The following is a 26429-nucleotide window of genomic DNA, read 5'->3' as shown; positions in this document are numbered from 1 at the left end:
TATTATAATAATCTTATTTATATCTTGATCCGCATTTGAAAGAAATTAAAGAAATTGGCGATTTTGGAATTCATCTCGTTTGGATAAAAACTCAATTATTTGGTGGAAAAATTAATTATTTTGTTGAAAATATAACTATTTTGTAAAAAAGTCCTCTTTTCTATCACAAGCTCAACTACTTTAACGTGGTTAAAAAACCACGTATTTTTTAAAAACTCGTCTTTCTTTGTAGAAATTAAATTGTTTAATGGAAAACTTATGCTTTTTGATTAAAAAAATACATTTTTCGGATAAAATATCAACTGTAAATATTTTTTGGTTGGAGTCGTTGGTTCGATTATTCACTTAAAGTTGAACTACTTAGTAAAAAAATAATTTTTTCTTATTAAGGATTCATAATTTTAGCTGAAAATTCAACTATTTGCCTTTAAATCGGGTTAAAACTTCAGCTTTTTATAGATAATACGTCTTTTTGACTTTGAAATTGAAAAATTTTGTTCATGTATTTTGTTTAAAATTGGTCTTTTTTTGTAGATCATTAATCTTCTTGGTCAAAAATTCACCTTTTCCCTTAAAAATTTAACAATTTTGTTAAAAATTCGTTTCTTTTTCTTGTTCAATTCAATTTTGTTATCACAGTTTTTATCAGGAAATTGAACTATTCCATTTTTGGTTGAAATTTTATCTTCTACATTGTATTAGTCAAAACATCTATTATTTGATAGAAAAATCAATTATTTGTTTTCGATTATGATTTTGTTTTAATTGAAAGAATTATATATAGATAGATATATCTATATAGATAGATAGATATATAAATAGAATCGCCGAAGTGCTCCGACCGGCAATCGTGCACCATCGAGTTTTCAAATTCCGAAGAGGAGAAATGGGTTGCGCGCGCAACTCAGTCATTTACAGCGTCTCCTACTATATTCACACGGACATAGCCCTGTCATAGTTTGGACCACTTCTCGTTTCAGATCTAGGATCACTGAGCCAGGGAAAAACTTCCCGGTCATTTCCTGTTTCGCAAAAATGTTTGACGGCTATTGATATCAGAAATTTTCAACTATTAAAACTGAAATCTGTTTTATTGGAAGTATTCAAAACTAAACTGCAAATTAGAGCACTCAAAGTGAAACTCTTTTGAATTTTAAACTATCCAAATTAAAGCTTAAAGAATTTTGAATTCAAACGCGCAATATTTTAAACCTATAAAATGGAAGCTTTTAACTCTTTTCAATTGAAAAATTTAAAATTAATTGCCATTAAGCTGCACAAATCAAACATTTTAATTTGCTATAAATTGAATCCTTGAAAGATTTCTGGTTCAAAATCTAAAACCACGCATCATTTTCAATTATCTAAATTAAAACTAATCCTTCCCCTCAATTCAGATTACTACAAATTTGAAAAAAATGGTGATCCTTAATTTCAATTCTAAATTAAAACTAAAAACTTACCACCTTTCATCTGAATTTAAAGAATACTACGTTTTCTCCAGTCCACTCAATTAAAATCTTACAAATAAAATATGGCCCTTTTATAATTCAGAGAAAATATAACCAAAATTTTTTCCCTTCCAACTCGATGAAAATCTTAAAAATAAAAAATGTTTCTCTTCAAATTCAGAAAAAATATAAACGAAAATTTTTCTCCTCATAACTGAATAAAAATGTCAAGAACAAAAAAATGTCCCGCTTCCAATTCAGTAAAAAATTGAAACCAAAATGCACTTCCTTCCCACTCAATAAGAATTTTTAAAATAAAAAATTACTCTCTTAAAATTCGGAAAATGTATATTTTTTAAATTCCCCCCTTTAACTAGGCATAAAACTATTGAAAAAAATAGTCCATTGCTGTTAGGAAAAAATAAAACCAAATTTTCCTTTCTCGTAACTCGATAAAAATAGTAAAACCCCGAAATTTCTTCTCTTGTATCTCTATGATAATCAAAAAAAAAAAAAATTTCCCTCTTCCAATTTAGAAAAAATTGAAAAACCAAAAATGTTTTCTACAAACCCAACAAAACTGTTTAAATAAAAAAAATGACCCTCTTCCAATTCCGAAAAAATAACTAAATTTGTATTCCTTCCAACAAAATAAAAATTATTAAAAGGTCATATTCCACTTCATAAGAAAACTGCACACCAAAATTTCCTTCCTTCAAAAATTCAATAAAATTGAAAAAATCATTAAAAAAAATTCTTCTAATTCCTAAACTCGGTAAAAATCCTAAAAATATAAAATGTCCCTCTGCCGTTTTAAGAAAATTTTAAACTTTAATTTTCTCCTTTATAAATCAATAAAAATGTTGAAGATGTCCGGTTTTTCTATCTTCAAATCAATACAAATTATTAATTATCTACTATAGGATCATTGTCCACTGTAGGGTAATCTGTCCAACATAAATACTTTTAAGTTGAATAATTTTAATTTTAAGCTACTTCAAATTAATAATGATTTATTTGTTTATTTATATATGAAAATTCAAAACTTTTACTTACAGATTACAAATTTTAATCATAACATAATTAAAATTGAAACGTTCAAAGTTTAAATTCCGCACTCTGAAGTTTTCACGATTTATGATTTTCCATTTCAAACAATTCAATTTAAAATTTTTAGTTTTTAATAATAATTCCTCATTTTAAATAAAAACTTATTTATATTTAAAGTAGACCCACTCAAAATGTTTTTTATCGCAAACTCTCAAACCTAACAAATTTTTACTTCAATTGTATGGATCTTCAAAACTGCATTTACAAATTCTTTAAATTTAAAATGTACACTTAAAATGATGACCTAAAATGAGAATTCAGAGTAAAACATTTTAGAATTACGCATGGTAAACTGAATAATTTTACAATTTAAAAAGTTAACAATTAAACCTAACATTAATAAAAAATGTTAGTTTAAACTTATTTTAAATTTCATTATATGCGATATGAAATTTGCAATACTTCAAGGGATTTGATAAATTTTTCTTTGGAAGATTTGCAAAATTTCCGGTTAAAGAATAAATTCATTGTCTTTTTCCGTGTTTTCTCAGTTGCAAAAAATTCGCGGCCATTTCCTGGTTTCCCGGTCCAGCGAGCATAGTTACGTATAAACTTAATTTAAAAGCGTGTTATCCGAAATATTTTTTTAAGCATTAAAAATGAACTTGTATGTTTATTTAAAATATTAGTTTTTAGCCTAGAAATTATCACAAATCAATTTTATTTATCTTAGGCTTCACAGTTTATTCTTTTCCATTTAAAAGTCAACTCCATAAATTTTTTGTTAGAAACTCACTTTTTTTAGTTCCACATTAAAGTATTCTGTACAAAATTTGTCTCCTGACAAGTTCAGCATGATTTATGGTGCATTGGACATTACTGACCGAAACACAACCTGATCTTTCTTCCATTACTGTAATTCTGTACAACTGCAGTTATCGCGTCAGACCATTTTGAAAGTTTTTAAATTAAAATGACATATGCTGGACATTTCTAAAAAATGCCGGGCGAAAACTAAAATAAACAACAAAGAACGCGATAAGCGTACAAGGAAAAGCTTGAAATTATTCGTTTAATCGATCAATAAATATAGTCCAGTTATGTAAACATGAGAGCCGCCAAAGAAAATTGAAAACGGTTAAGGTATAGAAAGTTTGCATTTCAATCGTGATAAAAAGTTCATGCCACTCCGGCATTTCCATCGGGGTTTTTTTTTTTTTAATGGGACATAAAGTAAAGTATTCATTATATCCAAATGAAAATAAAGGCTTAGACGATTACAGTCCTTAACTTCGTCTCGTCTTGTAAACTTCGCCTTCACCAAAATTTTAATTTTAATTCGATTATTAATCTATTATTTCATGCAAATTATTTGTCGTTGAATCAATTTCAAACATACTTCATCAGAAGTGAATAATTTAAACAAATGAAACTCGTTTCTTGTTATATAAATAAGTAGCAATAAATAATTAACAAAAAAGGTTATTTTAAAAGCGGCTAAACATACGGCAATACAATGCAAAGCCCATTCAAAAACTGCTTCAATTTAATGCAATAACTAAAAACTACAATGTAAAATTTCAAAATATTTTCTCAACTCTCTTTTACATTTTTCACTATTCTGTGCGCTTACGAAGTGAACGATATTAATACTGCAGGCACGTTTCCTCTATTGATACAGCACTTTCTACCTGCGTTTGAGATTTTATGACCCTCGATTTACTCGGACGAGAGCTCTCCCGAGCTGTCGATTAAACCGAGGTTTCAGTGTATTTATATAAAAATTGAGCTTTTGGTTTGAAAATTTATCACTTTCTGTAGAAAGTTTACCTTCTATGTTTAAAAATGAAATTATTTGGTTAAAATTATATCGGTTTCTATCAAAATTAACTTTTTTGGTACAAATTCAACTATTTGTATAGAATCAGTATTTTATACTCAAAAATTCAACAATTTCATTTAAATTCTTTTTGTTTCTCGGCTCACTTTTTTTAGTAGAAAATTAAATTATTGAATTAAACATTTATCTTTTTGGTTTGAAAATTCATCTGCTTCTGCAGAAATTGCTCTTGTTAAATGTAGAAAATGCAACAATCTGGTCAAGAATTAATCTGTTCTAGTTGAAAATGAACTTTCATGCTGAAAATTAAATTGTTTTGTAGAAAATCATATTTTCGACTTCAAACTTCAACAATTGGATTACAATTTTTTTTCTCAGCTGGAATTTTTGTTGTTGTCGACAATGCAATTACTCTGATGTGCATTCATTTTTTGGTTTAAAAAATCATCTATGTATGTAAAAATTTTACCTTTTATCATAAAAAATGCAAACATATAGTTAAAAATAAACTGCTTCGGTTCAAAATTAACTTTTTTGACTTACAAATTTCTTTTTGGAAGAAAATTCCATTAATATATTAAACATTCATGTTTTTGGTTTAAAAATGCACCTCTTTATGTTGAAATGCCACCATTTTTTTTATTAAAAATGCTATTGCACAGACACAAATTAATCTATTGCGGTTAAAAATTAACTTTAATCTTGAGGATTCAACTTTTTTGTGGTAATAAATTATTTTTATTGGTCCCAAAATTAAACAATATGGCAGCACATAAATATTGGATGGAAATGCAACTGCTTGATTGAAAATTAATCTGTTTAGCTATAGATTCAAGTATTTTCTTGAAAATTTGTTTTTGCTGGTTAAATTCAACACTTTTTTATTTTCTATTACAATTTTGTTGTTGAAACATTACATTTTTCGTTGAAAATTCATTGTTCTACAAGAAATTCAACTCCTTGGTTAAAAGTTAAACAAGGTTCATTTTTTTTAAAGAGTCATAATTATAGTTGAAATTTTTGCTTGTTGCAAAAATTATTTTAGTTAGCCAAACGTTCAACTAATATGTTAAAAATTCTATTTTTTGTGAAAAATTCGTGTTGTTTGCTTAAAAATTCGATAATTTGATAGAAAACTAGACTATTTGGTAGAAAAAGAAATTAGTAGAAAATTCGCTTTTCTTATTGAAAATGAATTCTCTTCAATAAAAATTTGAATAATCCATTTGTTGTTAAAACTTGATCTTTTTTAATTTGAAAATAAAACTATTTAGTTAAAAATATTGAGTAAATAGAAAAAAATAAACTACAAATTACTAAAATAAAATTTAAAATAACAGCGCATCTGCTATTTTAACTATTTAGTCGAAAAGTTATGTAATTTGTTGCCAATTCGTCAGTTTGTTCAAAATTCTTCTTTTCTGGTAGAAAATTAATCTTCTTAGTACAAAATTTAACTATTTAGTTAAAAATTATGCATGTTACATTCAACTGTTTGTGAGTTAAAACGAAAATATTTTCTTGGTTAAAACATCAACTATTATTTTTTTGGTGCAAAATTAATATGTTTAAGAAAACAATGCCATCACTCAAAAAATTGTCAACAAGTGTCCACAGTGTGATTAGTCCGAGGCCTGTCATTTTTTTCAGTTTATTTTTATTAGTTATTATACATGAGTCATGTAAGCTGTCTTTAATAAATAAGAATAATAAATAAATCTACCGATGCTAATTGAACTGGCCAGAAAAATTCATAAGGATTTAAGTGTCATAAAAGATGAAAATTAAACAGACTGCAAATCCACAGGTAGGAGGGGAATTCGTTTACGCACGAGAACTCGTGATTCGGTCTGATAAGCGGCTCCATTGTTGCAATCAGTGCCGCGAATTTACCATTTTAACGGGGAAATTATGCAGAGGCGCCACTCTTGTCGCTGGTGTGGCCGTGCTTCGTTTCTCTCGTTTTTTTCATCATATTCGCATATATTTGAATAATAGAGGACGTATACCAACAGAGCGAGAACGAGGATTTTCTTAAAGAGAGAAAATTAAAACAAAACATGTATAAATTAGGGAAGAAGGGAAAAAGTAGGATGAGAATGATGAAAAAGGGAAGAAGGGAAGAAGAAGAGATGTTAAGAGAGTCTCACGTAAAACGGATATTGGATTAAAACTGCCTTAATAAAAGCGAAAAATTGTTACGTGACCGCAATTCTTGCATAGCTTCGCGATTCCCGCAGATATGGTTTTATCAGAGTGGCCGCAAAACTTCATTTTCAAAACTCCCTGACCTTTCTACGAATTTACTCTGACCAGTTTTTTAGTTTCTATGATCATTATTATTCGAAGACCACAATATGAATCTTGCCATATTTTCAAGAACCTAAAAAATTAATTTTTTACCAAAAGAGATGAATTTAAAACAAATACTTAAATTTTCAACTAAAAAAATATATTTTCAAAAAAAAAGAAAACTTAAATTTTCAGTCATATCGAAATTTTCAACTGATTAAATATATTTCAATTTAAATAATGAATTTGCAGACATAAAAATTTTTTTTAACAAAGTTGTTTAACTCTTCACCAACAACTTTAATTTTTAACCAAAGAGAGATGAATTTAGATGTTTTTCAAAAGTCATTTTTAACAACGAACAAAGATTTTTCATTAGAGGAAGAAAAAAAGGTTCATCTTGTCAAATTTTCAACGGAGAATATTTATAAACGAAATAAAATAATTTGAAAACTAAAATTTTAAATATCAAATTGATTTATTTATTCGAACCGCGGAAGATAACTTTACAGCCATAAAAAAATGCATTTTCCATTGAAAAGGATATATTTTCAAGAAAACAGTTCAATTTTCTACTAAAAAAGATAAATTTTTAATCAAATAGTCAAATTTTTAAACAAACAAGATTTGACTGTAACCAAAAACAGTTTTCTTTTCAACAAAATTATTGAATGTTTTAAAAGGCAGTCGAATTTAAAAAGAAAGAATTTTTATTCTACAAGGACGAATTTTCTGCATAAGACATAAATCTACAAAAAATCACAGGAATTTCCGACCGAAAAGATTAAATTTTTACAATAAGTGATAAATTTTCAAACAAAAATTTTAATCTGTAACTAAAAAAGAATTATTTTGAACCAATCAGATGAATTTTCTTCATAAAATTGGAGTTTTCAACCCGCAAATATTAATTTTCTCCTAATAAGACAAATTTTCAACAAAAAGTTAAATTTTTTACAAAAAAGGGATGAATTTTGATTTATGTTTGAAATAAACTTTTAACCGATTAGTTCAACTTTCAACCCAGACCTTGAGTTATCCAACATGTTTTAACCTCCAGCCAAGTAGATGAATTTTCGTCAAAAAAGGTGATATTTTTTAACAAACGTGATTGCTTTTTTCAGCCAAAAAGAGGAATTAACAAAAAGAGTTGAATTTCTAAAAAAGAAAAATTTAAGTATAATAAAAAAAAACAGTTACATTTTTAACCCAAAAGATGGAAATTCCTAAAAAAATATTACTTTTCTAGAAAAAAAATGTAAAACTAAAAAAATATGAACTTAGCACTAAAATGATGAACCTTCCACATGAGAATGATCTTTTTACACAAAGTAAAAAAGTTCATGTTTTCAACAGCAAAATATGAATTTTTAATGAATAATGTAATAGTGGATATTTCAAAAAAAACTTTTAAATTTAAATGAAAAACAGTTGGATTTAAAAAAATATTAACAAAAATGTGAACTTTACACAAAATAGTGGAATTTTCAGCCCAAAAGGACGATTTTGTAACGAAAAAGTTTAATTTCCAACCACAAGGAATGAATTTTTAACAAAATTTTTACATTTTTAACCAAAGAATGAAATTTTCAACAAAAAATATAATCGTCGTCGCTTATCTTTCCCTCAGCCATTCTTCATTTTCTCTGACGACTAATATTCAAAGATTAGAATCAAACCTTGTAACATTTTAAACATAGAATCTTTTAGAAACAGAACTTTTTTTATTCAACATAACAACATTTTTAATTTTGTTCTATAACTTTGTCCGACCATTTATGAGTCCACCAGAAAATTAAAGCTTTCTAACATTTTAACTGATTATAATGTTTACAGTCAATTTTAAAGTTTTAAAATTAAATGCCAGGTTTATTTTAGGAATCTTCCAATGAAGAATTTCAATTAAATGCCAAAGGGAAAGGTAATTCCCTTAATTAGAAATCTGGAATTTTAGTTCGGAACTGGTTGATTCTGACTCTATTTCGTAATGCAACCAATTCTTGAAACTCGGAATGCGATAGAATTTTCGTGCGATAATACCTAGTAATTTGAGCTGTAATCGCACTCAGCAATGTAATGTTAGAACTTAATTATTCGGCTCAAATTAGTAGGATACAGGACTGGGATTATTCCATTTTTCGTACGCGTCGAATGGACCTCCGAAACGATTTGAGAATCCTTACATATTAAGCCTTGCACGTTAATATTTGCGCAATAAGTTTTGTCGCTAACATGTCGATAGATTCTTATTAATTATCAAGGGTCAACTGGACAGCATCACTGAATAATTTGATTTAAGACGATTGATAGATTTCTCAATACACTTAACTCTCGATATAAGAACGGTTTCGGACCTCATAAAACGTTTCTGTCGTATTTGGAAGCATGGTGCAACCAGATGCAATTAATGCGCTGAATGTGCGGCCCTTATGCTGTTTGCCTCGCTTGACTGAGCACCGCCTCTCTCTCGGTTCCGCGACTTAGCTCATCATGAAACTGCCAAGGACATCAATTTTAGGAATATCGTATACCGGGGTTCTTACGTCGAGAGTTGAGTGTCATATCAGTGATCACAACTCGTTCCCCTTTTCCCCCTTAAATTTGGCAAATTTTCTGAAACACTTTAGATTCAGAATTTTGAGTCAATTTTCATCCTTTCTCCCTTTTTTACAAGGTTACGACTCATTTTGTTTAAGAATTATAAACATAAATTCAAGACATTAGAAAACAAGACGCTTCGAAAGAGATTCTTTTCTACAATACTAATTTTAAATACATTAAATATTACTTTTTATACTATTGCATGAAAAAATCTCTGAGACTGGGCCGGTTTTGGAGCTGAAGGAGGTGGGGAATTACCCAGATAGAGTGCCTTTTCGTAGAAAACGCTTTTGTTTGTTCGCGCCTGTGCGAACGCCGCTCACCCCGCGCAGCTCCTTTTACTCCTAAGTGCGTCGCGGCGTCAATTCTCGGAAGGACTACATCAGGGGGCCTTATCTCTAGGGTTCACTGTATATTTTAATAAAACAGAGATTTTTTTCGTTTAAATGACTTTGATGTAGGTACTGATATTAAATATACATTCGAATGCTTCAAGTTTCTACTATTTCAAGTTAAAACATTGCATTATCAACAAAGTAGATGAATTTTTGACAAAATTATTGAAATTTCAAACAAAAAGATTAATTGTTCTTCAAAAAGTACGATTTCTCAACCAAAGAATAAGTAATTTCACTCAAACGGATGCATTTATACTCGAAAAAGGCGAAATTTCTACCAAAATAGATGAATTTTCTAGACACGAAGACGAATTTTTAACAAAATAGTTAAATTTCGAACCAAAAAAGATAAATTCTCAATAAACCACAGACATTAACTTAAGTAGTTAAATTTGTAGTAAAAAAAGATTCAACCAGAAGAGATTTCGATTAAAAGTTAATATTAAAAACAGTTGAATTCACCCCAGAAAGACGAATTTTCAACCCAATAGTTGATTTTTATGCCAAAAAAGTTCAATTTTAAACTGATCCATTGTATTTTTAACCAAAAAATATGAAATTTTCACTAAAAGAGTTAAATTTTTGAAACAAAACTACGAATTTTTAAAGAAACAGTTCTATTATTACCCAAAAAAGATATTTCAATCAACACATAACAAAAATCAATTATATTGTTAAATTTTCAGCCCGAAAGTATTGGTTTTCAACAAAAAAGTTCATTTTCAACCGAATATTTTAATTTTTAACCACGAGAGTTAAATTTTCGAACAGAAAAGATGCATTATTATCAACAAATGTAATAATTGATATATCAACCAAAAAAAGATTATAATTCTAAGTAAAATAGTTGAATCCTCAACTAAAACAAATTTTCATTTCACAAGTTGCATTTTTGAAGTAAAAAAAATTGTAAATTTTCACCAAAACAGGTGAAGTTTTGAACTGAAAAGACAATTTTTGGAAAAAATAATGAAATTTCGAACAAAAAGGAATTCTAGTCAAGGAGGAAGCCAATTTTATCCAAATTATTGAATTTTCAAGCCAAAAAGACTAATTTTCAAACGAAACGGTATATTTCAACCAGATATTGGAATTTTAAACCAAAAATAATAACTTTTTATCAAAACTGTTGATTTTTTAACAATTAAATGAATTTTAAAACAAAAAATTTAAATTTTTAATCAAATGATAAAATTTTTAACTAGAAACCATTATTACTCAACAAAAAGTATAAAAGTATACTTTCAACCAATTTGAGTGAAAAAACAAAAAAAAATGGCAATATAGAAATAAGACTGTGAAATCTGTGATGAATAAATATAAACTTTGATTCATTGTTTAAAAGTTTTAAAATATCCAATAAAATATGTGAAACAGTATATCAGTTGTGGTTATAGAAACAAAATTGTGTAAATCAAAAATAATATGCATATTAAAAAAAATGCATTTTCGTAAATTCTATTATATTTTCGTTTTTGTAATTTATTTTTTTATACTACAATATTTTCTAGTTAAGATTAAAAAATATTTTAAAATATGAGAGCTTTCAATACATAAAATACATTTAATACATTTAAAAAAAAATTAATCGAGCATTTTTTAATTCAGTTGTTTATCTATTTTTCAAACTTTTATCTTCTTGAATTCTTTCTCATGTATTTTAATCAGTGCCGAAGTATACAATAAATTCTTGAAAGATAGTTAAAAAAAGTTGAAAAAAAGAAGAATGACTTAAAAACTTGCTAAATAAAAGGGGATACTACTAGCGGGCACTTTCGTTTTTAATAATAAATAAGATCACCTGTTTTGAAAAAATCCACCTTTTTATCTAAAATTGAATTACTAATTCGCTGCGATTCTTGTAATACAATAAAATAAAAGTTGCAATTCAAAGTTTACCACTATTCAGCAGTATCGAGAATTCTAGTAGTTTGCGCGAGTGTCCCATGCAAATTCAAACTATCCAGATACACACATAAGCTTGTGAACTAAAAATACAATGCAATCGATGCACAAGGTTGGCTGGCAAATATTAGAATATGCCCTCTTGTATCAACTCCCACTTCGCACTTCCGGCACAAAAACAATATTATTTTCATTATATACACACATTCTTTTAACAATGACTTAATTAACAATTGAACAATATTTTTCGAAGAAGTAATACTTTCAGCTTGAAAAAAGTGACATGAATAGAACGAATTTAAGATTTCCAAGTGAATAATGTTCAGTCTGTTATTTATATTTCACAGCTTTCAAACGGTAGACTAACAGAAAAATTAAATTTACTCATTAAAGTACAGTAAGAAATGGTGCATGCATTATTCGAATTTAAAAACAAGTAAAATCGTTTCGAGACCTTCTAATAGTTAGAAAAAAATATTCCAATTTTTAACTAAAAAAATATATTTTCAGCTAAAATAATAAATTTGCAAATAAAAAATCTGCCCGCTGCTCGGGCATATTTTTAGCGGCTGTTGTTTCTCGCTCTTCGCGCTCGGTCTTTGTATTTCCCCCTAATTTGTGCACAAAACTTTTAAAATTAAGGGTTAAAGCATCGACAACTGTCATTTGGTGATCAATAATTTTCTTTTGTTACAACTCCTTCGGCTTTAAAGAACACATTCTCATCACGCATCTCCTCCTTCGCTCGATGTTATCCAAAATGTAAACTTTTCTTTACCAGGTTTCACACTATTATATCAAATACATAGTATATTTATTTATGTGCCTGGGTCTAATAACAAATCTTCAAAAGAAACATGTTTTTTGAACAAAGTAGTTCAACATTTAACTACGTAGTCCACTTTTAAACCAAAAGAGAAGAATGTTTAACAAAGCATGTGGTCCAATCCTCAACCAAGTGGATTAATTTTCAACCAGTTAGATTTTTAACCAAAAAAGATTAACTTTCTACCAAAAGAGGTGAATTTTTGAACCTACAAGACGAATATTTGTTCGAACTCGGACACTTTATCGTTTCGTGGTCGACCTAACTCACCGTGTTATGCATATGTCGTTCATTTTGTTTTGATTTTGGATTTAAAAAAAATACTTGAGGTTCTGTCGGCCTTTAGGAACTTGTTCTCATTACAGCACTCGCATTCCGCGCTCGATTTTTTATATGTGTTTCTATATCTCTGTAATAAACGACATAATAACAAAAATTTGAATAATCGATTTGTTAATAACATATGTAATGTGAAAAAACGGTGATTTCTATTTTTAAAAAAGTTACAGGGGATTTTTTAGGTCCTTTTGAAGAAAATAATTTTTCTTTAGGAGCTTTTTCTGCATGTTGCACAGTTTGGCGAGAAAATCGAATTTGTTGTTTCATAAAAAGCTTTATCAATATTATAACAAATAATTTTAGTTTTCTTGAAAAATTGTATGAAATAAATTTGAAGATCTTTTTTAAATAAAAAATTTTTTTTTCTTAACATGTGTTTCCCAGAGTTTTACTATAATTGAGTATTTTATTTTGATTACACTTTTCACAATTAAAATAAAAACTATGCATCTTACCGAAAAATGATTTTTGCATTTTTTTATCTTATTGAGATGGAAAATTTTTCTGAACATTTTTTGTACTTTAAATATTTTGCCCGTAAAAATTATTTTTTATTTTTTTTTTTCGTATCCAGCATATTTAACCGAAAAAATGAATATTTAAATAGGATTTCGATGGGTTGAACCAGATCGGTTGATGAAATATGCCTGCTTGACTAACTTGTTCTTTCTTTTTAGGCCTCAAGAAAAGTGTGAAAGCTCAATCACATCTGATCAGTCCATCGAAAATTATCGTGACTGCAGACAACAGACTGACAGAGAGACAGAAAGACTGACAGGGTTAAATCAGAGAGACATACTGCCAGACTGAAAGATAAATTAATAGAGACTATTAACAGAGAATAACTGACAGAATATCTAAGAAGATACATTTTTTAGAAGAAAGTTTAATTTTCAACCCAAAAAGTTGATTTTTCAACAAAAAATGGCTCATTTTGACGTGAAATTTCCCGCTCTTTTTAAATCCGCAGTCAAAAACAGGTGGTCTCATTTAAGAAAAGGGTCTTTCTTCTATTTGACCTTGAAAATTGAACTCGAAGTCAAAATTGATGGTACAGTCAAATGTCACCCTCGGTCCTGGTCAACCTTTGTCCGAACTATTTCTTTGTAGATAAACTATTTTAGAAGATATTTGGGATTACAGAGTAAAATGGGTGACAGTGTATATCGACCTCTTCTCGTAAAGCTCGAACGCTAAGCACTCAATATTTTGTATCAACTACCACACTCACTGTTTCAGGGCAGCAGCGGTTCTAAAATAAGATTATAATCATGTGCGATAATTTCAGTTATATGCATCGTCTTCTGATCGCAATAGTCAAACGCTAAGAGCTAAATATTTTTAATAAACAGCAGCACTCACAGTTTGAGGGCAAGATCGATCCTAAGATAGGGTCTTAATCATGTGAAATTGTCTTAATCATATATATCGACCTCTTCTCACAACGGTCGAACGCTAAGCGCTCAATATTTTGTATAAACTACAACATTCACTATTTCAGGACAGGAACGGTTCTAAATAAACGTCTTAATCATGTGAAATTGTCTCAATCATATATACCGACCTCTTCGCGTAACGGTCGAACGCGAAGCGTTTAATATTTAGGATTAAGTGAAACACTCACAGTTTCAAGGCAGCAAGGATTCCAAAATAAGATCCTTATCAAGTGCGTTTGTGCCAGTCATACCGTGGTGCGCAAAAGTTTTGGGCCAAACATATTTTTGACTATATCTGGTGAATAAAAGCAGTTGAGAAAAATTGAATATATACAAAATTTCAGTATTTTATTGAACTACAAAACTACAACATTTACATATTTTTAATGAAGTTTGTTGACAATTCCACTCACATTGTTTGTAACGACAGTGTTAAAAAATAATGGGCCACACTTATCCCATAGGTTCATAAGATAGTTAACGTTCATAAAATCAACAAGAAAGTTATTGTTCTGTTGCTTATTGACTAATACTTTGTAGCCATACCCTTAGTAGCAATTACAGCATCACATCGTCGAGGCATTGAATCAACTAAGCGTTTGACGTAGTCTTTCGGTATATTTTCCCATTCTTCCTGAAGAGTTCGCCATAAGTCATCCTTGTTCGAATGTTTCTTCATTCCAACATGTCTTCCTAGTGTGTCCCACAAATTTTCAATCGGATTTAGGTCTGGAGATTGAGCTGGATGATCCAGAAGCTTCACTTTTCGCCCTTTCAAAAATTCTTGAACCAGCTTCGACTTATGTTTCGGCTCGTTTTCTTGCTGGAAAATCCAATTTTTGAGCATTTTTCTTCTAGAATATGGTAACATTTTTTCTGCCATAATATCTCGATACATAACTTTGTCCATGATGCCTTCTTGGGCAGTGGACCTACTCTTTGCGAAGACATAGCACCCCAAACCATGACTGATCCACCTCCGTGTTTGACTGTTGGAATTTGATACCGAGAATCGTATCTGGTATTTTTCGGACGTCGAACATACTTCTTACCATCACTTCCGAATAGATTGAACTTCGATTCGGCAGAAAAAAAGTAATTTATCCCACTGCTCCGGAGTCCAGTGTTGGTATTTCTTCGCAAAATCCAAACAGGCCTTCTGATTCTTCTTTCTGATCAAGGGTTTCTTAACAGAAACGCGTCCGAACAGTCTCATATCGTTCAAACGACGAGCTACAGTGCTCCTACTCACGTTGGCAAGGTTTTCATCGCGGAGTTCATTGGCAATTTCAGATGCTGTCTTCTTGACATCAATTGTTGATTTGCGTTTGATGATCTTGTCAACACGAATTGTCGTTTTCCGTGGTCTACCAGATCGTGGGAGGTCCAGTAGACTCTGGGTAGTACTGAATTTCTCAATTAATCTATTTACAGTACTCTTACCAATTTTCCATGAGGCAGCAATTTCACGAGAAGTCCTTCCTTGTTCAGAAAGATTTAACACAGCTTCCCGAATCTCATGGGTCGTACGTCTAGGCATTCTGACTCCAGAATGACTTGATCTGATAGGTTAAGCAATTGACAAACGCGAGGAATCGAAGTTGTTACCACAGCATCGCTTCTAGAGATATCTGAACATAGTGGCCCAATACTTTTGCACACGTCAATATGGAATATAATCGAAAAAAACAATGGATTTTTTTTTCAAAACTTGTTACCTACCTTAATGTTTGGTACAAATAGTATACATAATTCCCGCATCAATGGATTTTTACTCGAGTTCGCCTTTGAAGGAATAGATCAGAAAAACAATGTGGCCCAAAACTTTTGCGCACCACTGTATATACCGTACTCTTCTCGTAACGTTCTCACTTGATCTTGATCTTATTTTATCATCTTTGCTGCCCTGAAATAGTGAGTGTTGGATTTAATTAAAAATATTGAGCGCTTCGCGTTTGAATGTTGTGATAAGTGAGCGATATATATGATTGGAGCAAGAGAACTTGATACTAACCTTATTTAATAACCTCTTCTGACTTGAAACAGTGAGTGTTGCCGTTATTTTAAAATATTGAGCGCTTTGGGTTTGAACGTTGCGAGAAGCGAGCGATTCATATGATTGGCATGAGAGTACTTGATACTGATCTTATTTAGGCACCGTTGCTGCCCTTAAGTTGTGAATGTTTCAGTTAAGTCAGAATATTGTGCGCTTAGCGTTCGGACGTTGCGAGAAGAGGACGATTCTTATGATTGACATTACCGCACTGGATACTGGCCCTAGTTTATCACCGTTGCTTCCCCGAAATAATGAGTGCTGCAGTTGATTAAAAATATTTAGCGCTTAGCTCGGCATTTAGCGTTCGGCCGTTGCGAGAAGCGCGCTGCGGGAAACGAACGTAATGTTTACCACATATTAATGCGTGATACTGATTTTGTCGACGTTTTTGCTTTCCATGCTTTGCGGATATTTTATTGGGCCCTTATAACCTACAAAATTACCAAGTTATAATCAAATCCACCAGAAGACATTTTTCCATGTAGTATGTGCGGGGTCCTTTTTGACAAAATCAAATTTTCAACATAATAGTGGAGTTTTAACCTACAAAGATGAATTTTCAAAACAAAATGTAATAATTGATATTTCAGTCAAAATGGATGAACTTTCTACCAAGATAAATATATTTTAAGACCAAAAAAATGAATTTCCAATCATGAAGATTAAGTTTCTACCAAAAAGATGAATTTTCAAGACGATACTTTAGGTTTGAAACAAATAGTTTAATTATCAACTAAAATATATAATTTTTTAACCAAAGAGATGAATTTTGAACTGAAATAATGATGCATGAATTTTCAATATAAATGCGCAGTATTTTATTAGAATTTTCAATATAAATTTAGATAAACTTGCAATATTGGAATTTATCGAAATTTAAAAATCTAACTACATAAAATCGGCTTGATTTCTTTAGATTCATACAATCTTTAAAATAAAAATTACTCCTTTTCTGGAATAATAAGAACATTATTTTTATTATATAAAAAAAAATTTGAATCGTGTTTTATTGCACCATTGAACAATCTCTTTGAAAGTATATTTTCAGTTTGGAAAAAGTGACATGAATAGAATGAGTTGTATATTTTCAAGTGAAGAATTTTGAGGCTTTTATTTATATTTTCCTGCTTTCAAGGGGTAGACAAACAGAAAAATAAAACTAACTGAGAAAAGTACATAAAGAAATGATACATGTGTTGTTCGAGATTCAAAGCAAGTAAAATCGCTTTTAGACCTCTTTCTAGTGCTAACAAAATAGTCCAATTTTCAACTGAAGCGACAAATTCAAACTACAGTTATGTATTTTCAACAGGTTCATTTTCATAAAAAAAATTTGGATTTTCTACAAAAAAGATTAAGCTGCAAAAAAACAAGATTAGTTTTCTACTAAAAGGCGAGATTTATATTAAAAAAGATCAATTTTCATCCAAAGATGGAAGTTACACTTACAGTTTAAAAATAATAGTATAAAAAAATTATCGAAATAGTTAAGTTTTTAACAAAAAATGACTTCTCTATGAAAGATTTAATAATTGATATTTCAAAAAAAGAGAAAACGATTTTTCGTATAGTTGATAGAATAGTTAAATTTTCAAGCATTAAGATGAATTTTCATTGAAGAACACTAATTTACTACTAAAAAGACGAATTTTCAACAAAATAATTTAGTCTTTAAACACACAGTTGAAACATTCGAATTTTTTGAAATAGTGAACAATGTAACGGTACATAAAACAAGCTTAACTTCTTTAGATTATTTTAATTTTCAAAATATAATCAAATAAGTTTAGAACCTCTAATTTCCAACAAATATACATTTTGCGTGTCCTTCTGTATCAACTTACACTGAGAATTCACGGAATAACAACATTATTTTATTTATAAACAACTTTTATGGTTTCTTAGACCCGGACAAAACGTTTACAGTTTCGACCGGGTGTTCGTTCTTCCCCCATACTTTTTCGAATGTGGGTAATTAAGATAAAGTGAAGATAAATCAAGGAAGGGGAACTAGGGAAAATGAGGGAAAATAAGAACAAAAGTAGTGGACGTGATGGAAAGGGAAGCAGGGGAACCGAAGTAAAATTAGGGGATAACAAGTAAGGTGAATGAGAAAAATAAAGTTGGGGGATAAGTGGAAATAAGGGAAGGGGAAGTAGCCGGAATAATGAGAAATTAGTGGTAGGTGAATCAGTAAAATAAAGGGAAATAAGAGAAGGAGCAGTTAAGTTGATAGCAAATGAGGGGAGGGTAAGCAGTCGGAATGATGGGAAATTCGTGGTAGGAAAGTATGGTAAGTGAATGAAAAGTGGGAAAGTGAGGCGAAATAAGGAGAGGAGAAGGAGGTGAAGCGATGGAAAATGAGGAAAGGGGAAGTAGTGGAAGTTATGGGAAATTAGAAAAAGAAAGTATAGCAAGTAAATAAAGGGGCGGGAATTCAGGGGAAATAAGGGAAAGAGAAGTAGTTGAAATGATGGGAAATGAAGGAACAGGAACTAGATGAAATGGAGTAAGAGTAGAGTGGAAGTATGGGAAGTAGTAGAGAAGTAAGGCGAAAGATAGGTAGGGAACTAAGAAAGAGAAGGGGGAATGAGGGTAAATAAAGTATAGGAAATGAAGGATGGAAAAATGAGTGGATATTAAGGAGGGGATGTAGGGAAAGTAAGTAGAAGCGATTGTAGGAGAAATTATTAGAAATGAAGGTGATTTAGAGAGGAGAAATTAATATTGAGGAACAGATAAGAGCAAGAAGTAGAGGAGAAATAAGTTGTGGAAGGCGCGCAGCGAATGGTGAATTGAGGGGTAGGAATTGTTTTTCAGAATATTATTTCAATTTGAAAAACGTGTCATGAATATAACAAATTGTAGATTTTCAAGTGTAAAATTTTGAGAATTTCATTTATATTTTACTGCTTTCAAGGGGTAGACAAATAGAAAAATTAGCCTGACTGATAAAAGTAAATCAAGAAATGGTGCATCTGTTCCGAGTTTCAAAACAAATAAAATCGCATTGAAACTTTTTTTATAGCGAACAGTGCACGCTAATTAAAAATGGTATTTGTACTGTCGTATATAAGAGAGAGAAGCATAGATTTCTTTCATAAGGACAGCGTCAAATTATGGAAAATAGAAAATGAAATACTCTTTTCTCCTACGTCAAGCATAGTTAACAGGATCCATGCATAAAGTATGCAGACTGCATACTTGAGTTATTCTCTTTCTCTTATTTTGCTCAACTTCAAATGCAACGGAAAAACAAGCAAATCATTCCCGCTAATATTAACTATTCTCTGGTATAAATAAACTATTCAGAATCCTCCTACAAAATGCAAAATATCTTTTACAAATCAAAAACAATCTTCTGTCAAGGAAATAAATTTCTTTATTTCACGTCTTTGTAAAACACAATTTTTCAGCTGAGCAACCTGAATATTATTTAAGATTGTTTTAAATTTAAAATTCAAACATCAAAATTCTAAGATGGACGAAAGTCTTCATTTTCAAAACTCCCTGATTTTCTCTGGCCAATTTTCCATTGTCACTGACCATTGATATTCAAAGACCTTCAATTTAATCTTGTACAATTCTTCAAATTGAATCTTGTGTAAATCGAAAAGTTAAATAACTTCACATTTATTTATTTTAACCAAAAAAGATCAGTAGTCTACACTACAAGATGATTTTTCAAACCGAAAAGTGGGATTTTTAATAAAATATGTAAACTTTAAAACAATAAGCTGAATTTTTAACTATTTTTTCTGTACAGCTTTTGAATGTATAACGCGAAAATATAAATTTTCAACAGAAAAGTTTTATATCTGAAAGAGGACTTTTGAACTAAGAAAGATACACTTTCAACCAAAAAATCGAAAAGTTACATTTTCAGTTATAAAAATTAAGTTTCAACAAAACAGTTAAAGCTTCAACCAAAGAGATGAACTGCCAATAAGCACAACAAAATATTTAACAAAATAGTTCAATCCTTACCTAAGTAGTTTAATTTTTTAAAATTAATTTTCAACAAAATAGTGAAACTTTTAACCAAAGAGATGGATTTTCAACCAAAGAAAAGAATTGTATTACTAAAAAGATGAGTTTAAAAAAAACTAATTGAATTTGCAAACAAGAAATATATTGCATTTTCACCCAAAGAAGACGAAATGTCAAAGAAGAAAATTAGTTTTCTACAAACAAAACAAAAAAAGACCTTTCAACTAAAATTATGAACCCTCAAAAAAATTTTTTTTAACAAAGTGATTGAACCTTTAAGCAAATTGGTGAAGTTTCAACGAAAAACATGAATTTTCAAAGAATAATGTAATAGTGGATATTTGAATAAAATTAGGTTCTAATTTTTAACAAAATAGTTTAACTTTTCCCAAGAACAGACATTTAAAATAAAAAAAAAGATTAATTTTTAACAAAATAGTTAAACTTTGAACCAAATAGATCAATCTTCAACTAAAGTGACAAGTCTTTGATTGGAATAGCTAAATTTCCAGATAAATAAATGAACTTTCAACTAAAATAATCATTCTTGAACGAAAAATTATTTATGAACAAACTATTTCAACCTTTAACCAACTAGTTTATTTATAGACCATCAAATATGCATTTTCACTGGAAAATGTAATAGTAGATATTTCAAGTAAAAATCTTTTAATTTTAGATGAAAAACAATTGAATTCAGTCAAAAAATACGAACTTTCAATGAAATAGTTGAGCTCGCCACCAAGGAACCAAAAACCTGAAATATCTACCAAACCAGATAATTTTTTAAACAAGACGACAATAAAAAATTCAAATTTTCAATCCAGAAACATTTCGTGTTGAATTTTAAACATTAAACAATAAATTTTCAACAATCAAGTTAATTTTCTACTAAAATAGTTGAATTTTTAGCCAAAAAAGATGACGTTTCAACAAAATTGATAAGCAATAATAAGAAATATAAATAAAAAGTAAATAAGTTACCAACAAGAATATTAATTATATCAGAGTGGTTGCAAAACTTTATTCTCAAAATATGGTTGTTTCCAAAGTCAGATATCATTTTTCCAATAAATCGATCTTATTGTATATAAAATTCTATTTATAAAAACGCCCATAAAATATTTTCACATATTGTTTACTATTTTTAATTTAATGTTGAAGTATGAATTGTTTATCATGATGTTTATTGGAGGGCTCCTTTAACGTCAACGGGGTAGGATTTGCCACCAATCACAGCTCACGTAATAGCGATTCTCAAATATCTTTTTCTGTGCCGATGTTTTGTTTTCGTTATGTACACATCGAAAATAGAAGTCGCAAAATATTGTTTAAAAAAATATCACAGCAGGATTTCTTAAAAACCAAAAGAGAAAATCTACCGAAAATAGATATATTTATGGTATGTATAAAGAATTCATTGAAAAAGTACTTAGATGTAGTCATGTTTACTGAACAATTCGTAAATGTGAACGATTTTAAAATGTGTTAATAATTGCAATTACTTTTTTCCTGCAACATACTACTGACTCTTAAACCAAATATTACAACAGTATAACTTTTTATGTCACATAATCCTTAACAAATAAAGCTATCAAAATAGTCAGAATTAACAGCAGACCGTGGCCTAACCTCTTTATCATCAGTTTCACATCGTCACATTGATAGATAATTATGAGAACCTCTGAGTCACGCGACACCCACGCGAAACCAATTTGAATAAGTGTTTTACCGCCTTCAATTTTTAATAATTTTTTTCCGTTGAACGACACAAAAAAATATATAACGCACCTACGATTCAGATTAAAATTACGCATTAAAAAATTATCTTATCTAAAATCGTGAAACAACCCTTTTGATTCATATTTTCATGACCAATTTTTCATTTTCCCTGACGTGACTTTTCCCTGATTTTCAGGGTTTTTTGGACCTACACCCACCCAGAAATGTTATGGTTTCAATTTTTTTACATTCTCATTATTTATGATTGAGAAACTAGAATTGCTCGAAATTTCACACCTCCGTTTTTTAACGGAAATTCACGTTTTGAGATCCCCTGAAGCCAAAATAAATTTTTGGCGATGGTGTCTGTATGTCTGTCTATCCGCCTATAAATATGATTATTCTCAAAGAAATTGACGGATCAAATCGAGCTTTGACACACTTCTTTTATGTTCTAAAAGAAAGAACGAATTCGTTAACCAGCATTATTTGATCAATTATTATGGTTTTATTAATCGAAAATGCTATCAGAAAATAGAATATTCCCTTTTTACGCTACAGGAAGAGAGAGATGTAAAAAGTTTAGAAGAAGAAATGAATATTTCCACAATATCTACAATTTATATTTAAATCACTTTTTGATAGGACTCGTTTTTTTGTTACTATCAAAAAAGTAAAAAATTAAAATGCTGACCCAAGCTATTTTATATCGAACTTCTGTTTTCGGGTTTATTTTTCAAACATGAACTGCAGATTTTTTTTAAAGACCTATAATTTTTCCATTCACGATTTTTTTCACTTGATATTTTGGTTTTATTTATCGTAAATACTGTGGAAAAATAAAAAAATTCAAATTATGAGCCAAATGAAGCCAAATATGGAGGCTCAAAGAGGAATTACAACTTTTAAAAACTCATGCAAAAATTTTATAAACATTTTTTGAAAGATTTTTTAAAGATGAATTGTAGCTTTTTAAAATACCTATTATTTTTCTCAACAATTTTTTGATAAAACTTGGTATTTTGGGATTTTCGTCTAAAATAATATGAAAACATCAAAAATTCAAATTTTGAAACTACGCAAAATATAGAAAAAAGTATTATAGAATAATTATAGTTTTTAAAATGCTGATATAATACAAATCGTATGAGAAATTTTACATTTATTTTTACAGTTCTGCGGGTAATCAAGAAATTTACGAAATACGCCGATTTGGGAAAAAATACAGTTGGATGAATCGTTACTCATACACTTGTGGTATTTTCACGTATACGAGATACAAAAGTACTTTACAGCAGCTGAGATTTTATGGGCTCTTACCAGTCGTGAAAATATTGGACATAAAAATATTTCACAATTTTATAAAGAAGCCGTTTTAAAGCAAGTTTTATTTTTGTAACAATGTGCTACTTGAAATGATATATGCATCATTATACGAATACATCAAAGATATATTTTGTATCTGTAGAATGACTGGCACTTAGTGCCTAACTCGCTTCTTTGAAATATTATATCGCATCATATAATTTGGTATCGTTTTTTATGAGAGGATTCATATTGAAAATCGATCAAGCTTTTCCTGCTCTTTTAATGTTGTAATATAATGACGATATTTTATATTACAGAGATATAATACTTTAAAAAATCTAGTACTAGGCGCAATTACGGAGACAAAATTGCATATAAAACTAGCAGGTCAAAGTAGGTGAATTTAATGAAATTCCTTTAACAGGAACGCCCCACTGAATACATGTAATGAAAATGAAAATGCAATAAAAGAAACAGAATAAATACTAAAAAAATTAATGAAAATCGTGCAGTAATTTTCGTTCAAGGTTATTTTTTTAATTTTTGAACTTGAAGCCCGATTGCAAAATAAAAGAAAACAATGAAATGCAATGAAAGGACTAAATGAACTATATAAATAAAAAAGAATTGAATTTAAATTAGTTAATCAAATTTTCTTAACTTCTTGATAAAAATCGTATATCTGGGGTGGCAACAAAACGTTATTTTCAAAATTTCCTGCTTTTTCCCTGGCCAATTTATGAATAATGTTAAGTTTTAAACAATTTAAAAAAGATTTAAATAAAAAAATGGAAAATTTAACAAAATCTTTGAATTCTCCAACTTCAAAGATAAATTTTCGAACAAATGGTTGAATTTTCAAACAAAAAGGATTAAACTTCTACAAAAAAAAGTTTTATTTTAAACCAAATAATCGAATTCTTTAGAAGATATTTGAACTTTTAGCCTAAAAAATGAAGTTTCAATTCAAAAAGACTAATTTTTTGTCCAAACCGACAAATGATCAACAAGATATTTGAATTTTGGACCAGAAATGATTACTCTTTGACCAAATACTTGAATATTCAACATGTTACAGACTTAAAAAAAAAACTAAACTTAACCCAAAAATAGTTTCATTTTTAAGCAAATAGTTCAAGTTTAAAAGCAAAAAAAATTTTTGAACAAAATAATAAAATCTTTCGTTTAGAAAGATGAATTCTTAACAAAAAAAATGTAATAGCTGATATTTTAACTAAAAAATATGAAGTTTCTATCCAAAGAGATGAAAATTTAAAAAAAGACGAATTTTCAACGGAGAAGATTAATTTTCTACCGAAAAGACGAATTTTCAAGATAATAGTTAAATTTTTAACTAAAATTATTAATTTTCTACAAATAAATATTTTTTGGTCAAGAAAGAAAAAAATTAGTAAATAAATAAATATATAGTAAATAAATAGTAGTAAAAAATTACATTTTTCCCAATTGACTTATAAGCATTTATAATAAAATTTATAACAAAATTATTGCAAACAAATCTAATTATTAATATTATTAATATTATTAATATTACATTCTCAACACAATAAATATATATGGAATTTTTTATCGAAAAGGATTTAATTTCAAACAAAAACCGTTGCATTTTAAACCAAATAGTTTCATTTTTAGGCCGAAAAGACAAATATTTTATAAAACAGTTGAATTTTTAAAACAAAACAAAAAATTAATTTTCAACCAGAATATTTGAAGTCTCTATTAAAAAATGAATTTTCAATCCAGAATATTCAACTAAGTTCTCGAATTGACAAACAAAAAAGATTAAACTTTAACAAAAACTTGTTGTATTTTCGACCAAATATTTGAATTCTTAAGCCTAAAAGACCAATTTCTTTAAGAAACTAGTTGAATTATTAACCAAAAAGATGAATTTTCAACCTGAAAAAAGATGAAAAATAAAAATAAATAAAAGATTAATATCTAATCCAAAAGTATGAATTTTGTATCCATTAAGATTCTTTTTCTATAAAAATCTGACAAATTTCCAGTTTTTAAAACACTTTTAACATTAAATTTTTTATAAACGGAATAACACAATTTTAGATTGAAATTAAATTTTTTTTAAATTATTATCCTTGACAGTTATTTCACGTGCCTCTTATAGAAAAAAGACACTGACTTGCACAAAAAATAAAAAATCCCCGAGTTTTTCCAGACCAATAAAATTCACTTTTCCTTGATTTCCATGTTTTTCCTGAATTATGGCAACCCCATTATATCTTCTTTTTAGAGTTGTGAATCCTACAAAGTTGACGTACAATTTTCAGATACATAACTTTTAAATTTGTAGAGTCGTAAACTTTCCTATCAGAACTCTTCGCGGTACTTTGCCGAAAGGGAAACGTGTAAACATTACGTCGAATCCTTTTACAGAAAAAACAAAATGTAATACTCACTGCGATTTGAGAGTAATCTTTATCTGCAAAAAAATACCTTCACGTGTTAAGATTTAACCACTACATGAAAAATGTTAACCATGTCAACTCTATTGAACCTTGATTTGTTTTGATTCAAAAAATCCAATGTATAATTAAAAATTACCCGAAACAAAAATTCACTTCTGTTTTTTTTCTGTGTTATGAGAGCAATAAAAAAATGAAAAAAATTAAATTTTAAATTATAAAATTTATTATCTTCGAAACTTATTCCAAGTGCATATTCCTAAAATCACCTGACTGGTGCGAGAAATTGTATTCCCTGAGTTTTAGGTTTTCCAGATTTACGATCACACTGATACGATAAGTCCTTTTTCGAGTTCTAAATTTTACAAAAAGTCGACTTAAAATATTCAGACACAGAACTTTTAAATTCGTCGAGTCGTAAACTTTCCTATCAAAACCCCACCTGGTACTTTTCCGAAAGGTAAATGTGCACGGTTGTGCGAAACAGCAAAACTTCAAGCTATTTAGCTGTCTTGCCTTAGAACTAAGAACGGTTCAGCAAGCCGGTGCGAAAATTCCAAACACCAGTAATTCTCTCAAACTGACATCAAGGAGCGGAATAAATTTACTCTTGTACATGGTACAGTAAAAACTGGGGGAAAGTGTTCTTGATAAAGGAAAGTGAAAAGTAAAAGGAAAAAAGGAAAAGGATAAAAAATAAAAATAGGATATAAAAGAGCGCTTTAAGCGCGGAGCGACCAAAGAGGAAAGTCTTTAGCATGCATTGAATTA

At 29.1% G+C, this 26429-nt stretch overlaps 1 protein-coding gene across 1 annotated transcript in view; it reads right to left on the bottom strand.

The window, feature by feature from the left end:
- Positions 1-26222, bottom strand: part of LOC117170516 (tachykinin-like peptides receptor 99D) — a 31168-nt gene extending 4946 nt beyond the window's left edge. The window contains exon 1 of the mRNA XM_033357291.1: positions 26101-26222. The gene's annotated coding sequence lies outside the window, so the exon portion shown is untranslated. The remainder of the gene's footprint in view (positions 1-26100) is intronic.
- Between the last annotated feature and the right edge of the window lie 207 nt (positions 26223-26429).

The sequence above is a fragment of the Belonocnema kinseyi genome, chromosome 4, assembly GCF_010883055.1.
Source record: "Belonocnema kinseyi isolate 2016_QV_RU_SX_M_011 chromosome 4, B_treatae_v1, whole genome shotgun sequence".
Taxonomy (NCBI): Eukaryota; Metazoa; Arthropoda; class Insecta; order Hymenoptera; family Cynipidae; genus Belonocnema; species Belonocnema kinseyi.
Note: the sequence above shows the minus strand (reverse complement) of the source record. Positions and strands in the feature narration are given on the sequence as shown.